This window comes from Delphinapterus leucas, chromosome 3 (genome assembly GCF_059928025.1).
Source record: "Delphinapterus leucas isolate spDelLeu-1000000601 "Yukka" chromosome 3, BTC_Dleu_Yukka2, whole genome shotgun sequence".
In the NCBI taxonomy this organism is placed as follows: Eukaryota; Metazoa; Chordata; class Mammalia; order Artiodactyla; family Monodontidae; genus Delphinapterus; species Delphinapterus leucas.
Window position 1 is genome coordinate 131,781,474 of NC_143131.1, and position 14,054 is coordinate 131,795,527.

General features: G+C 47.9%; 1 protein-coding gene across 5 annotated transcripts in view; it reads left to right on the forward strand.

Annotated features, from left to right (window-relative positions):
- Positions 1-14,054, forward strand: part of LARP1 (La ribonucleoprotein 1, translational regulator) — a 54,588-nt gene that overhangs the window by 1,059 nt on the left and 39,475 nt on the right. The gene's annotated exons all lie outside the window — the stretch shown is intronic.

Sequence of the window (14,054 nt, forward strand, 5' to 3'; positions counted from 1 at the left end):
GGGTCGCCGTGCCCTGTCCCCCAGCACACTCAGGAACCTGCCCCTGCCAGAGGGCCCGGCCTCCGGGAGGCTGCGGCCACTGCCTGGGCCGCAGCGGTTAGTGGGCAACGGCGTGGTCCGGGCCTACCTCGCGGGGAGAGGGTGGGCGCTGGTTTCGGTGAAAAAGGCTCTCTCCCCCTACCGCATGTTAGTGTAAGAGACGGTTTCCAGCCTGAACCTTCCTGGGGAAGCCCCCTCTTACCACTCCGCCCCATGCTTCTCATTTTGGTAGTGTTGCGATCGTCCCCATGTTGTAAATGTTTAATAAGTATATGTCATAGGCAGCAAAACGCCCGGCAATGAGTTCATACCGACCACACAGATTCGGGATTTAAAAGTTAACAGGTTTTGTTCTCGAGTAGATAGTATTAGGTGGTAGAATGGCCATTGGCGATGGGTTCAGGGGTCGGTTACGGGCAGAATGGGGAGAAGAGGAAACCCAAAGTGTCATTGAATTCGGTGCTTTCCCTCCCTGATCCTGGGGACCTTCCGTCTTGAGAGGGAGCCGAATGGAGAGCGTGCGGGGCATCCAGTGAGGGGGAAATGTGAGGCGAGTAAGGGGGCATGCGGCGACGCGAGGGGCGTGTGGCGGCGGGGGAGGGAGTGGCAGGGCCGGGAGGGCGGGCGGGTGACAGTTGGGCGCCTTGCGCCGCGCCGCCGACCCGCGGGCTGCTCGCGACCGCTCGGCCTGGGCGTTCGGGGCCCGCCTCGGCGCTCGGGGTGGAAGGCGGGTGCGGGCGGGCGGCGCGGCCAGGAGTGTGCGTGTGCGCGGGTGTGAGTGCGCGTTCCTCCTTCCCGGCATTCCTCCGCAGCCGGGACAACGTGGTGCCACCCCGCGCGGCGAGTGGCATGTGACCGCCGACCGGCGCTCCCCGCGCCCTCCCTCTCCCTTCTCGGCTTTGGGTCCTTTTGGACCCGGCCCCTTGGGGAAGGTGGGAAGTCCCCGCAGAGCGTTGTCAGTGGCGCTGGGGGGAGAGAGGCGGTGCAGAATATGGAGGTTCGGCTCGGCCTTCCTTTGCCAAAAATAGATCGTCGGCTTTGGTAGGGGGCGCGCCCGCCCTGCTCCCTTTGCCGGCGCGTATAGGCACAGTGGGGCTGGATTCTTCGGTTCAGGGTCTTTTTGTAGTGGTTCGGTGTTAAAACACGCTTGGAGCTAGAATGATGGCCTGTGGCCATAGCCGTATTGGTTTTTCAAAACCCCTCCCCTTCTGTAGCGCTGGTTGAGGCTGACTGGTTTAAACCATCAAAATGGGGAAAGGGAAGCTTAATGCCTTTACATTCAAGGGAATAGAATCCCTTGTAGTTCTAGGGGAACCAGAACAGCGAATTCTGAAAATGGCATGTTGTAATTTTTATTTCTTTTAAGGTTGCTTCATTTGGAGGAGGGGACATTTGGCGTTTACTAATAGTACCTCAAACCGTGTTCTCTTCCTTTTGCCCTCCTCCCCTCCCCCCCGTTCCTTCCAGAACCCTCTTATGCAAAGGGCAGTGCTGAAACCTCCATTTTCTTGCAAATCCCTCCTGATCCACCCACAGAGGGAGGAATAGCAACTTTAAGACACTCTTTGGTCCTTCCCCCCTCTTTAAACTCAAGGAGGTATAATCATGCCCAGGAGAGAGCACTCCTCAGAAGTTTAAATGGGGCTACTCACTCTGGCTGCTGCTGCTTAGCTAATGGTGAACCTACCTTGTGGGTTTTACATCAGCATGACATCAGGTGGTATTGGGTGCTTGAGCTGGCATTTTGTGCAAGTCCAGGGGCCCTTGATAGGGTGCATCACTGGGGTTATTGATCGTTGGAAGAGGACAGCTTGGCTGGCATCTCGCCTTTACCTCTGAGTTCTTAGAAAAGCCAACTTGCTTTAAGTGCCCACAGCAAAATTCTGAGTCCGGTAGATTTACTCTGTTCTTGTTAGGTAAGAAAGTGTCTTGTCTACTCATTGGTTTTGAACTTGCAGAATAGTCTTTGACAGACAAACTCTGAATTCAGTAGCTTTTCTGTTTAAGCCAGTTGTTAGGGCTTGGATGCTTTTTGAGGGAGAATTTTGTGGTCAGGGTAGATGGTGGCACTTTCTTTGAAGTTTACGTGGATCACTAAGGCCCTTTTCCAGCCCTGATTTTATTTACAGCTTGGACAAGTTTAAATGAGACACAATGGAATGACAGTGTGGTCTTGGGAAATTTTGTGTTCCGTGATGCATATGTTTTGGGTGCCTCATAAGCAAGCCAAAAGCTTTCCAAAGCTTGCTGCAAATGCCTATTTTTAGCTCTCCTTTTGGCTCAGATGCTAGTATTTTAGTTCTTTAAGGGACACATGCAGTAACTAGTAATAAAAGATGTTTTGCTATATCCCCCCTTTCTTGCGGGGTTCTCTGGTCTGGTTTAAGCTTCTGTGTCTTAGTAGTTTTAAATCTTGGGATTTGCATTTTGGTTTTTTGTATTTTCTTCCCCTAGAATATTTTGAAAACATTAAATATTTTTTCCTTATCTTAGCCACAACTTTTTAAGTATGAGAGAGGCAAGATGTCTTAGTTAAAGAAGTGAGGGCTTCCCTGGTGGCGCAGTGGTTAAGAATCTGCCTGCCAGTGCAGGGGACACGGGTTCGAGCCCTGGTCTGGGAAGATCCCACATGCCGCGGAGCAACTAAGCCCGTGAGCCACAACTACTGAGCCTGCGCGTCTGGAGCCTGTGCTCCACAACGGGAGAGGCCGTGACAGTGAGAGGCCCGCGCACCGCGATGAAGAGTGGCCTCCGCTCGCCGCAACTGGAGAAAGCCCTCGCACAGAAACGAAGACCCAACACAGCCAAAAATAAATAAATAAATTTTTTTTTAAAAAAAAGAAGTGATACATAGCAAAGGTTCTGGGATCAAAACTGCATGGGTTCAAATGCCAGCTCAACCACTTGCTTAGCTGTGCCTCCTGCAGGATACTTAACCATTCTGTGCCTCAGCCTCTCCATTTGTATTCTAGAAATTAAATTATTTATCTGCCTCATGGGGCCATTGTGAGCATTCACTGTGATGATATGTGTGAAGTATTTAGCTTGGTGCCTGGCATGTGTTTTCTGTTGTACCATGTCTGGGAGACTGAAACTGTGGGATTTTCTGGGACTTTTTCTGGGTCTCCGTTTTCTCCACCTGTAAAATGAGGGGGTTGGAGAGTGTTGTACTTTCCTTTTCTGGTATTGTATTAGTACTCCCTGAAACATATGGGATATGTCTCCTTAAAAGTGGGCTTTTGCTTATCCACAGACATGAAGGGCATGGTATGGATAATCTTAAAGGTTGATGACCCAAGTAATTGGCTGTTTTTTCTTTGGAATGTGTTACGATGAATGTTTTAAAAATAAGTTTTAATTTATTTGCCTTTCGTAAAGATTACTTTTTGGCGGAGTGTTCATGTGCTCTCAGGGCTATGGGGAAAGGCGAGCCTAACTGAACTAAAAATTTGCTGTGGCTGGTGTACATGTAGTAGGTAGAGACTTGAGAGCATATCATCCCCACAAGCTTCCAGCAACCCTAGCAGGGAATCAGTGGGTTGATTGTCTGACACTTCTAACTTTGTGTAGTAAGAAAACACCAGTACTGTGATCTTTTTCTTCATTTCTCTTTAGAGGAAAGTCGGGGGCAGGGCCTGAGACTTGAATATTTATATTCTGGGCATCATTTTTTTCTGTGTCTCTTTGAAGTGCAGCTAACTGGTGACACAAAATAAAAAAGGATTATAATCCCAGCTAACCCATGGCAACCCCAGGAATCTGCCACCACACTGAACTGGCCCCAAATAAACCTCCACTCCCAGTCTCAGTTTTCTTCCTGGGTTTGGGCCCTTTCCCATCTTCCCTCCCCCACCAACGCCACAACTGGTTGTACTCTGTGGGGCATCCATGTGGATCAGTCAGTCTTCGTTGCATGAAGACCTCACGGTGTCAGAGCTACTTCAGACCCTGGCTCCTTCCTTCCTCACCACTAGAAGTGGACTGGGTGGAATTACACAGTCTGTAATTTTGAGTCCCAGCTTTGCTTCTAACTTGGTGTGCAATCTTGGGCAAATTACTCAGCCTCTCTAAACCATTGTTCCTTCATCCTCAAAATGGGAGTAATGGTAGTAACTATTTCATAGGGTCGTGAAAATCAAGATGTTTAGCATAACCTTTAGCTTAATGCCAGGTACAGAGCATCTAATAAGTGCTAGCTATAATAAATGATCACCATTGTTAGTAGTGTTCATTTCACTTGTAATTCTGCTTGTGTCCAGCATTGTGGACACTAGCAACCCCCATACTTTCTCTGTACCTGTGTTTCTTCATCTGTAAAATGAGGGAATTGGAATATGTCTTCAAAATTTTTTTAGTATCAAAAACACTGTTTCTCCGATAAACCCCTTCCCCACAAAAGAAACCAAAGCAGAGCCTTTTATTATTATTATTATTATGTAAGTTTCAGGTGTACAACAGTAATTCACAATTTTTACAAAGCAAAGCTTTTTAAATGTGTATATTCGTATCTGCCATAGTGGTTAAGAACTCCAGTTTTGAATCCAGGTTCTGTGAGTGCTGGAGATACTCTTCTGGTTTCAGGAACCTGAGCCAATTGCTTGGGGGTTCATATCAGAGCAACCTGTGTAGCAACCAGGCATTAAGTGCCTTACAATGAATGTGGTAATAGAAAGTACACAGTGCTGTCTATAAAAATTGCCTCCACCAAATAAAAATTGAACCCACACCTAATAGAACCATAGGTCTGTGAGGTTAGAGGAACGCATTGATTGACCATGAGGTAGCAGTTATCCAATTTCTGAATGTGAGAAATTCTACAAGACAGATTATCTTGTCAATAAATAAGTGGCGTTCAAAAAAATACAACAAACTAGTGAACATAACAAAAAGAAACAGATTCACAGATATAGAGAACAAACTAGTGGTTACCAGTGGGGAGAGAGGGAAGGAGGGAGGGGCAATATTGGGGTAGGGGGTTAAGAGGTATAAACTACTATGTATAAAATAAGCTACAAGGATGTATTGTACAACACAGGGAATATAGCCAATATTTTATAATAACTATAAATGGAGTAGAACCTTTAAAAATCATGACTCACTGTATTATCTATCTGTAACATATAATATTGTACATCATGTTCAGTTAAAAAAATAAACATTTTAAAAAGAGGGAACTGTTATGGATGAAGAGTTGAGACGTTAGTCAGATGCCTTGTGTGGATCTTGTTTGAATCCTGATTCGAACAAACAGGCTATAAGAAGAAATTTTGGTGCCAATTGAGGATAACTGATCAGTTTAGATTATATTAAGGAATTATTTGTCAAGGGTGATAATGGCATTATGGTTGTTTTTTGTTTGTTTTAAACTCCATAGCTGGTTATATTGTACACCTCTGGCAAATAACTGTTAGGTTGGGCTTGGTAAACGAGGGCTTGATGCTCTTTTCCTGTAGTTCAGATCACTTTCTTCTCTTGTGAAGAAAGCACGCAATTAGGACACCCTCTGAAGGGGAGAAGGGAAGGAGGCCTTCTCCAGGAACCTTCAGCTGCCTGCCCCCTGTTCTGGGCAGGGAGTTTGAGTTTTACCCTAACCGGGAAATGAGTGCCTGTTAGGGAGGGAGAGGTGCTTTGGAGGTGGTCCTAGGCCCTTGGCAGGTAGGGGGCAGTCTCAGCAGTCCTGAACTCTGAACCTCCCAGAGTTGGGGGGCGGAGTGGAGGGGGGATTTTCTTGGCTGACCCAGCCCCTGTCTGCAGTGGGACCTAGGCTAGAGTAAGTATTTTAGAGCTGTTACTCAGCACTCTTTCCCTCTCTTTGGGAGTCGGGCAGAGAGAGGAGGCGGAGCAGTGGACCTGAAACCACAAAAACCTCTTTAACATGCAGAGCTTGGCAGATGGGAGTGCCCCTGTTTGCAAAATCCCAGACAACCTAAAAGGGGGTAATGAGGGTGTTGGGGCCTCCAGAGGGCTCGCAAACCTCCCTGGCTGGTCCAGAGTGATCTAAGGGAGTGGCCAGGAGAGAGGACAGTTTTCCTGCTGGGGGTTTGTGAAAGAAAATAAGTTTTGATAACTGGCTATGAAAGCACAGGAAACAGCGAGGTGAAGGAGCAAAGGGGTAGGTGATGGGATTTAAATCAGAACATGCTGGTTTTCTTGTTCCCAGAATGGGAGTAACCCCTATGCTGAGGTTGTTTTGAGGATCAAATTGATACCTCGTTGTGGGGTAGCCCAGTTCATGACTTAAAATGTCCCACACAGATAGATGTAAGTGGTTTAGCTTCCAGAAGATGCATTCCAAAGCCAGGTTCAGTTGACCCTTGAACAACACGAGTGCATGGGTCCACTCGTGTGGATTGTTTTCCATAAATACTTCAGTCCTACACTCTCCACTGTTGGTTGAGTCCATGCTCATGCAGAACCGCAGATAGGGAGGAACAGCAGATAGCCCGCACAACCTATAAAGTTACACATGGATTTTCCACTGAGCTGGGGGTTGGCGCCCTAACCCCGCGTTATTGAGGGTCAACTGTATATGTAGTTTGAGGTAATTACCCATTCTGAGGGGTTATCCATGCCTTTCCTAAGTGAGGTTGGATAATCTGGAGTTAACTTCATTGTCAAGCAGTGCTATGTAATAGTTACCAGGGCCAACTGGCCAATTTTTCGTGGCAGATAGCCTACGGTATCTCCATGAGGGACTTTCCCAGAATCAGAGGGACAGTCTTGATGTGGCACTTTTCCTTTGACTGCGCCTTTGGACTGGCAAAGCCGGTGTGGAAGGTGAGGTATGTGGGCTTTTCTGATGAATTTTGTAAATCCGGCCACATAAATCTGACATACAGTGAGGGGCTTTACCACGTCAATCTGAGGTATTATTGGTAAACCCAGATGGCCCCTCCATCGGAGGCCTGTGTACAGGATACTTTGTAATAACTCTCCAAGCTTGTTGTGGTAACCACCTTACCGTCTGAACATACATTCCAGCAACTCCAGGTAGCCTTTTCTCTTCCTTCCTTTAAAATGAAGTTCTAAGCTTTTCAGAGGAACTGAATTCAGTCCCACAGTTGCCAGGAGCCATCTGGATGCATGGTCCGCCTGAGCTCTGGTTTTTGCTCTCCTTTCCACATACCCTAGCTTATTGAAGCTCCTGAGAACCCCACTGTAAGTAATAGTGATATTGCAATTATCCTGTGTAACCTGCTCAGCAGGTGCTCTTTTTATCCCCACTTCACAGATGAGGAAAGTGAGACTCAGGAGAGATTAATAAGCAGCTCTGTCCTTCTAATTGCTCAGACTAAAAACCTTGGGGTCATTCTTGGCACCTCTATTTCTCTGTCACCTTCCATCTAATTTACCATTACATCCTTTTGGCTCCAAAAAACTGTGACCAAAGCTAAATGCTTTCTTTTTACCACCTCCTTGGCTGCCAGCCTGGTCCACATACCATTACTGCTCAGCTAGGAGGTTGTAGGAACCTCTGAACTGGTCTCCTGTCACTCCTGCTTAAAGTCCTCTCATGGCTTCTATAGCGGAGTAAAATTCAGAGTCCTTAGAGTTTCTTCTTGATCTGGCTCCCCAGACGTCCCCTTGCCCTGACCCTCAGCTCTGACTTCATCTTTTACCACTTTCCCCTTCCAACAACATTGGTCCTTGCTTTTCCTGGAGCATGTTGTGCACCTTCCTGCTTCAGGGCTTTTGTTCTGCGATGCTCTTCCCCCAGATAGCCACATGGGCCACACCCTCACTTTCTTCAGGTTCCTGTTCCATTCATTGAGATGGAGAGGCCTTCCCAGACCACCCTATATTAAATAGCAAGCCTGCACCCCATACTGTCTATCCCCATCCCTTTACCCTGCTTCATTTTTCTTCTTAGCTTTATTTATTTATTTATTTTTTGGCAGTATGCGGGTCTCTCAACTGTTGTGGCCTCTCCCGTTGCGGAGCACAGGCTCCGGACGCGCAGGCTCAGCGGCCATGGCTCACGGGCCTAGCCACTCCGTGGCATGTGGGATCTTCCTGGACTGGGGCACGAACCCGTGTCCCCTGCATCGGCAGGCAGACTCTCAACCATTGCGCCATCAGGGAAGCCCTCTTCTTAGCTTTTATCACCATTGGATGAGGGTCTTTGGTGTTTGACCACTGCTTTATCCCCAGCACCTAAGCATGCCTGGCACATAGTAGGCAGCTCAGTGAACATTTAATGAATGAATGAATGAATCTCGTACTTTTAACAGCATCATTCACATTTTGAGTCTGGCATAGAGGAATACCACAGTGAATAATAAAAATCTGTGTTGACAAAGAACACACACACTCACAATCCATAATGGAAAGTGCTGTGTAAGAAAGCTGTGGGATTCTTTGGGAGTGCAGCAGGGAGCACCCAGTTCAGTCTAGGTCAGAGAAGTCCTTCTGGAGGAAGCAGTGGCTAACCTGAAATGGGAAGGACAGGTAGGACTTATCTGAGAAAAGGTCTGGAAAGAGAGCTGTCTTGGTTGAGGAAAGGCCATGAGGTTCAGAGAACTGAGTAACTCCCTGTGGCTGTAGTATAAATTCTCATTTTAACTGGAAGGCAGTAGGGAGCTTTTGAAGATTTTAAGTGAGGGAGTGGCATGGTCAGATTTTTGCTTTTGAAAGATTGCTTTTGCCACGTGGCAGAACCTCTTAGGTTAAGAATAGATGATTTGGGGTTTCCTGTCTGATCCTTTGGGGCAAGGTTCCTGGAGTACAAAGGGAGCAGACTTCAGAGTCTTTCCTGAAGTGTATGTCTAGGACAGTTATCAGCTGTCATCCTTAAGGGGTAGGGAGCAGCTCCAGTGTATGGGATTTCTCTGACCTTTCAGAAGGCCAGATTATCTGGAATGCGTTTCGGTTCCTCGGAAGATCACAATTGCTGATGGACTGGCCTAGGCTGAGTCCATGCTTAAGCCAAGAGCCCCAGCCTGCTTGCGCTGCTGCAGCCGTTTAGCTGGAAAGAGGAGGCGGCCCCGGTAGGGGGATAGGCTTCCATACGGGAATCCCCACCTCCACCAGGGAAAGCACCCATGTGGTGGGACTTCTAGGTCCACATCTAGGCTGCCTGCCACCAGCCTCTCTGCAGCTTGGCTCTGTGGGCTTTTCCAGAGATAGCTACGTGCACAAGGTTTCCTTCCCATCAGAGCTACCTCCCTTCAGCTGAATTCAGCCATTTTTATACCTGTGCTAACAGTGGGTTTGCATTTGCCCATAGATGGGCTGCTGTAGTGAGTTCCTGAGAATACTGGGCTTTAGGGAGCCAGGCTTACCCTGACCAATGCCCGTTTATCAACTCTGTTCCCATTGCTGTGCCCTCAGGGGCTTGGATTTCCTTTCTCTCCTTTCAGAGGAGAAGGAGTATTTAGAGCTGAAAGGGACCCCAGAAGTCATTGAATCTAAACCACTGATTTACAGGTTAGGTACTTCAGGCCCAGAAAGGAAATAGAGTTGCTCAAGATCACAGTCAGTTCAAAGCAAGGCTGAGACTTGAACCCGTGTCTCTTGGGTTTACTCCGATTTTGTTTTCCTCTGGAGGAAGAAATAGCATATTGGGTGGTAGAATGTCGACTTTGGAGTTAGTCATCCAGTTTGAGTTAGCCCAGCCACCTACCAAGTGAGTGCCCTTGGAAAGGTTGGTAACTTCCGGGCTTCAGTAAAATGGAGTTATATCTGGAGTACCCACGTCGTAGGATCACTGTGAATGTGAGCTAGGGGAAGGGGAGTGCTCAGCCAGAGCCTGGCAAATAATAAGTGATAATCGTAAGAGTGTTGGTGGTTCTTCTTTCAAGGTCTTGAATTTGACCCAGGTCTTCAATTTGCTAATAGAGCTCAAGTGCTAAAGCCAGGCTTCCTGGGTCCTCTCTGCCCCTTATCCCTGCTGTTTGGTCCTGAGCATACACAGGAAAGCCGCCCATGTCACTTAGAGCCAGTTCTTCCTACCCTGCCCTAGGCTGTTACACAACTCCATAGTGAAGGGGAATTTAAGGAATCACTGGGGCTATAATCCTGCATGAGAAGCCCATATTGTGGCACTTGAGAGTGCCCTAGTGGTAGAATATCTGTGAGAGAACAGCTCAGGTGCTTTTAAAAAAAATTTTATTTATTTTTGTCTGCGTTGGGTCTTTGTTGCTGCATGCGGGCTTTCTCTAGTTGTGGTGAGCGGGGGCTACTCTTGGTTACGGTGCGCAGGCTTCTCATTGCGGTGGCTTCTCTCGTTGCGGAGCACGGGCCCTAGGCGCGCGGGCTTCAGTAGTTGTGGCTCGCGGGCTCTAGAGCGCAGACTCAGTAGTTGTGGCATACGGGCTTAGTTGCTCCATGGCATGTGGGATCTTCCCGTACCAGGGCTCGAACCCGTGTCCCCTGCATTGGCAGGTGGATTCCTAACCACTGCGCCACCAGGGAGCCCCTCAGGTGGTTTGAAGTGAAACCTTCCTGCTCCATGTTTGGTATCTTTCTGCAGCTTTGGGTTTGCTTGGGGGAGTGGAGGTCTGCGCTTTTCCTGTCCTTCATATATCTTTACAGTGATACAAGAAAGAGAGGCCAATTATCTGGATGGAATAGCCTAGTTTAGGTTTTGTCCGAAGTGGAGCCGAGTGTAGGGGTGGAGTTTGGACATGGTTGGGTGTGGGAGGCTGGATGCTGCTTCTAGGGAGTGTGGGAGGGAGACAGGAAATCAGGAACACACAAGAGGTGGCTGCTCACTGGGACGCATGCACCTTACTGTGAAGAGGGAGGGGATGGTTGAAGAAACTAGGATTATTTTTCCCAGAGAATCAAAGCTTGGGGTGGGTGGAAATGCCGGTTGTTCTGAACTACAGCATTTGAACAGATCTGCTTCAAGTGGCCCTACAGGTAAAGCTCTGATGGCAAGTGGGAGGTGGAGGGTCAGTAGGTTTTGGCTCTGTTCAAGTAGTAACTTTCAGTAGGGCCCCCGACAGATTCAGCTGCCACAGGAGGTACTGGGTTCCTTGACATGGTGGTAGTATTTAAAGAGTTTGGATGGCAGTTTCCTGTAGGGCTCTGCAGCTGTAAATTTGCAAAGTACTTTCCTAGATTTGTTCATTCCGAAATTTTTGAGTACTTGTTACGTATCAGGCTCCAGAATTCAGGGGTAAATAAGACACAAAAGCCATGATGGAGCTTTTGTCCTGAAAGGTAGAAGTTACAAATGGGTATCCACTCCCTTTACTGCCTCAATTCCAGTTCAGCCTGCTGACAGCGTTTGATTACCCTTCATTCAAAAACAGTTGAGGGCTTCCCTGGTGGCGCAGTGGTTGAGAGTCCGCCTGCCGATGCAGGGGACACGGGTTCGTGCCCCGGTCCGGGAAGATCCCACATGCCGTGGAGCAGCTGGGCCCGTGAGCCATGGCCGCTGAGCCTGTGCGTCCGGAGCCTGCGCTCCGCAACGGGAGAGGCCACAACAGTGAGAGGCCTGTGTACCGCAAAAAATAAAAATAAAATAAAAAATAAATAAAAACAGTTGAAAGTAATCATCTGTGTTTTAAAATCAAGAAAATGTATCTGGAAACCTGGAGATTTGCAGCTCCTCTTTTAAAAGCCAGACTCTGAATATACCAAAATAATAATAATAATAATGAATTGTACACTTTAAATGGGTCAGTAGCCTGGTATGTGAATAATATCAGTAAAGCTGTTATGAAAAAAAATGAGAAGACCTGGCCACACTGAGCCCCTGTTCCTTTATGACTACTATCCAATGTCAGGATCTAGCTCCCTTTAGACGAGGATGCCTGCATCGGGCCTATGGGCTCAGTCTTTGTGTATTTTATCATACAAAGGAGAGAGGACAGCAGTCTGTCCAGCCCACAAGCTGAGAGCATCCTTATTCGAGAAGAATTTGAGAGTAAAGGGTGGGGAAGACTTTAAGGCTAAGGGCAGGGATTGCATGCAGTCCCTGGAGGGGTCTCCGTACCCACCTCTCTGAGGGAGAGCGGGTGTGATGGGGAGACAGGACACCACTGGGCATTGTGGCCTGAGGCCCCAGAGCAGCAGTAGAAAGCTGTCTGAATGCTAAGGCGTGAGCTTGCAGTTATGTTAGGCCCCAATGAGACTTCACTCCCCTCCCTGCATCTGTGAAATGGGTGTAACATCCTTGATAGCAATCTCTAAGGCCCTTTCTAGCTCAAACACCCTTCAGGTATGAGAGCAGCTAAGGCAGATGTTACTGTGTTTCGGGTGGAAAGGGGAAAGATGCTGGCTAGAGGCCTTGTGCATCATGATTTTGCTCTTTGGGCAATGGAACTAAGGCTCATTGGAGCACTGAATTCTCTGGGGCAACAGACACTGCAAAGAGGCTTCTCCACGAGTGTGAGCCCTAGGACAGAGAACTCTGGGCAGGAGAATTTGGGACCAGCCTTCTAGTCCCAGATGTTTGGCTCAATTGCTAAGACACCATGGGTGACTGACTGAACCTCTTTGGACTTCTTTCTCTTTTCTGTAAATGAAAGTGGTCGAGCCAGAAGACCTTTCAAGGTCCTTTCCCACTAGGATTAAGTTCTGTGTATCAAATCAGAGGTCAAGACTAGTTTGAGAAAGATTTTATCTAATGGGGATTGCTTTTCCCCACCTGATTGGACCAGCTTTAGAGTGTCATCCCCAAGAGGTTGGTCAAGGCTGTGGGATTCTTCTACCTAGGCATGGGGTATTCTGCCCTAGGCTTCTGGGAAGTTCTGGGCCAAGGTGAGCTGCCCCAGAAAGTTGTTGAGTGCCCCCAGCAGCGTGCAAAAAGTGGTGACTCATTCCTTGGCAGGAATGTTGTTGAGGAGGTTCTGTACCTCGTTAGTTTGGGCAGTTGCTGAGAACCCCCTTCTGGCCCTGAGATTTAGAACCTAGGACTGGTGGAGGCCAGGGTCAAAGTATCAACTAAGGTCAGTGAGAGGGGAAGCCAGCCCATCTCGAGAGATTGTCATTTTTTTTTTTTAAGAGGTTTATTTGAGCCAAACTGAGCACTATAGCCCAGGACTATTTCATTTAGAGTCTCTGTTTTTGGCGGGGGGTGGGGGGTTTGGCCACGCAGTATGCGGGATCTCAGTTGCCTGACCAGGGATTGAACCCGTGCTCCCTGCAGTGGAAGTGCAGAGTCCTAACCGCTGGACTGCCAGGGAATTCCCCTAGAGAGATTGTCTTGAGTATTCAGAGTCCTCAGGCTTATCTAGAGAAGCACCAGGGCTTGAGCCTAACCTTTGTTTGCCTGGAAGGAACTAACTTGGCTGCCACCAAAGTGAAAATCATTCATTTAACACATTTATTTCAGTAACCTACTAAGTGTTAGACCATGGGAATACTGATGGGAATAAGACAGAAGGGGCCTGCCCACATAGTTTACATTCTAGTGGGGTGACAATGTAAACCAGCAAGGTAGTTCTGGTTATCTGTTGCTGCCTAACAAATCACCCCCAAAACAGCCTGGATCCTGGTGCGAATGTGACCTTTTGTGCGCCCTCCAAGAGTAGAGTTTCTATTTCCCCCAACCCCGTGGAATCCTGAGATCAAACCCCGCTGGCCTTCAAAGCCATATTCTCTGGGGGCTCCTCTTGTTGCCGGACTCCCAGGCTGCGAAGCCTGACGTGGGGCTCAGGACTTTCACTCTTATGGCAGAACTTCTGTGGTATAGTTGTTTTCCAGTTTATGAGTCGCCCACCTGACAGGTATGGGATTTGATTGTATCACGATTGTGACCCTCCTACCATTTCCTTGTGGCTTCTTTGTCTTTGGATGTAGGGTATCTTTTTTGGTAAGTTCCAGCGTTGTTTTTTGTTTGTTTGTTTGTTTTTGGTCTTTTTTGTCGATGGTAGTTCAGCAGTTAGTTGTAATTTTGGTGTTTGCTAAGACTGAAGATTAACTAGCCTGTCATAAATCTTTATTTCTTTGCTGGTTGTTGGGCTGCACCCTGGAGGCCTTCAGGGCCTCTGTTGCCCAGCTTCAAGACTGAAGAAAGATCCCAGAGTCAGCAACAGAGTCATCAGTGGTTTAATGGATGGGGA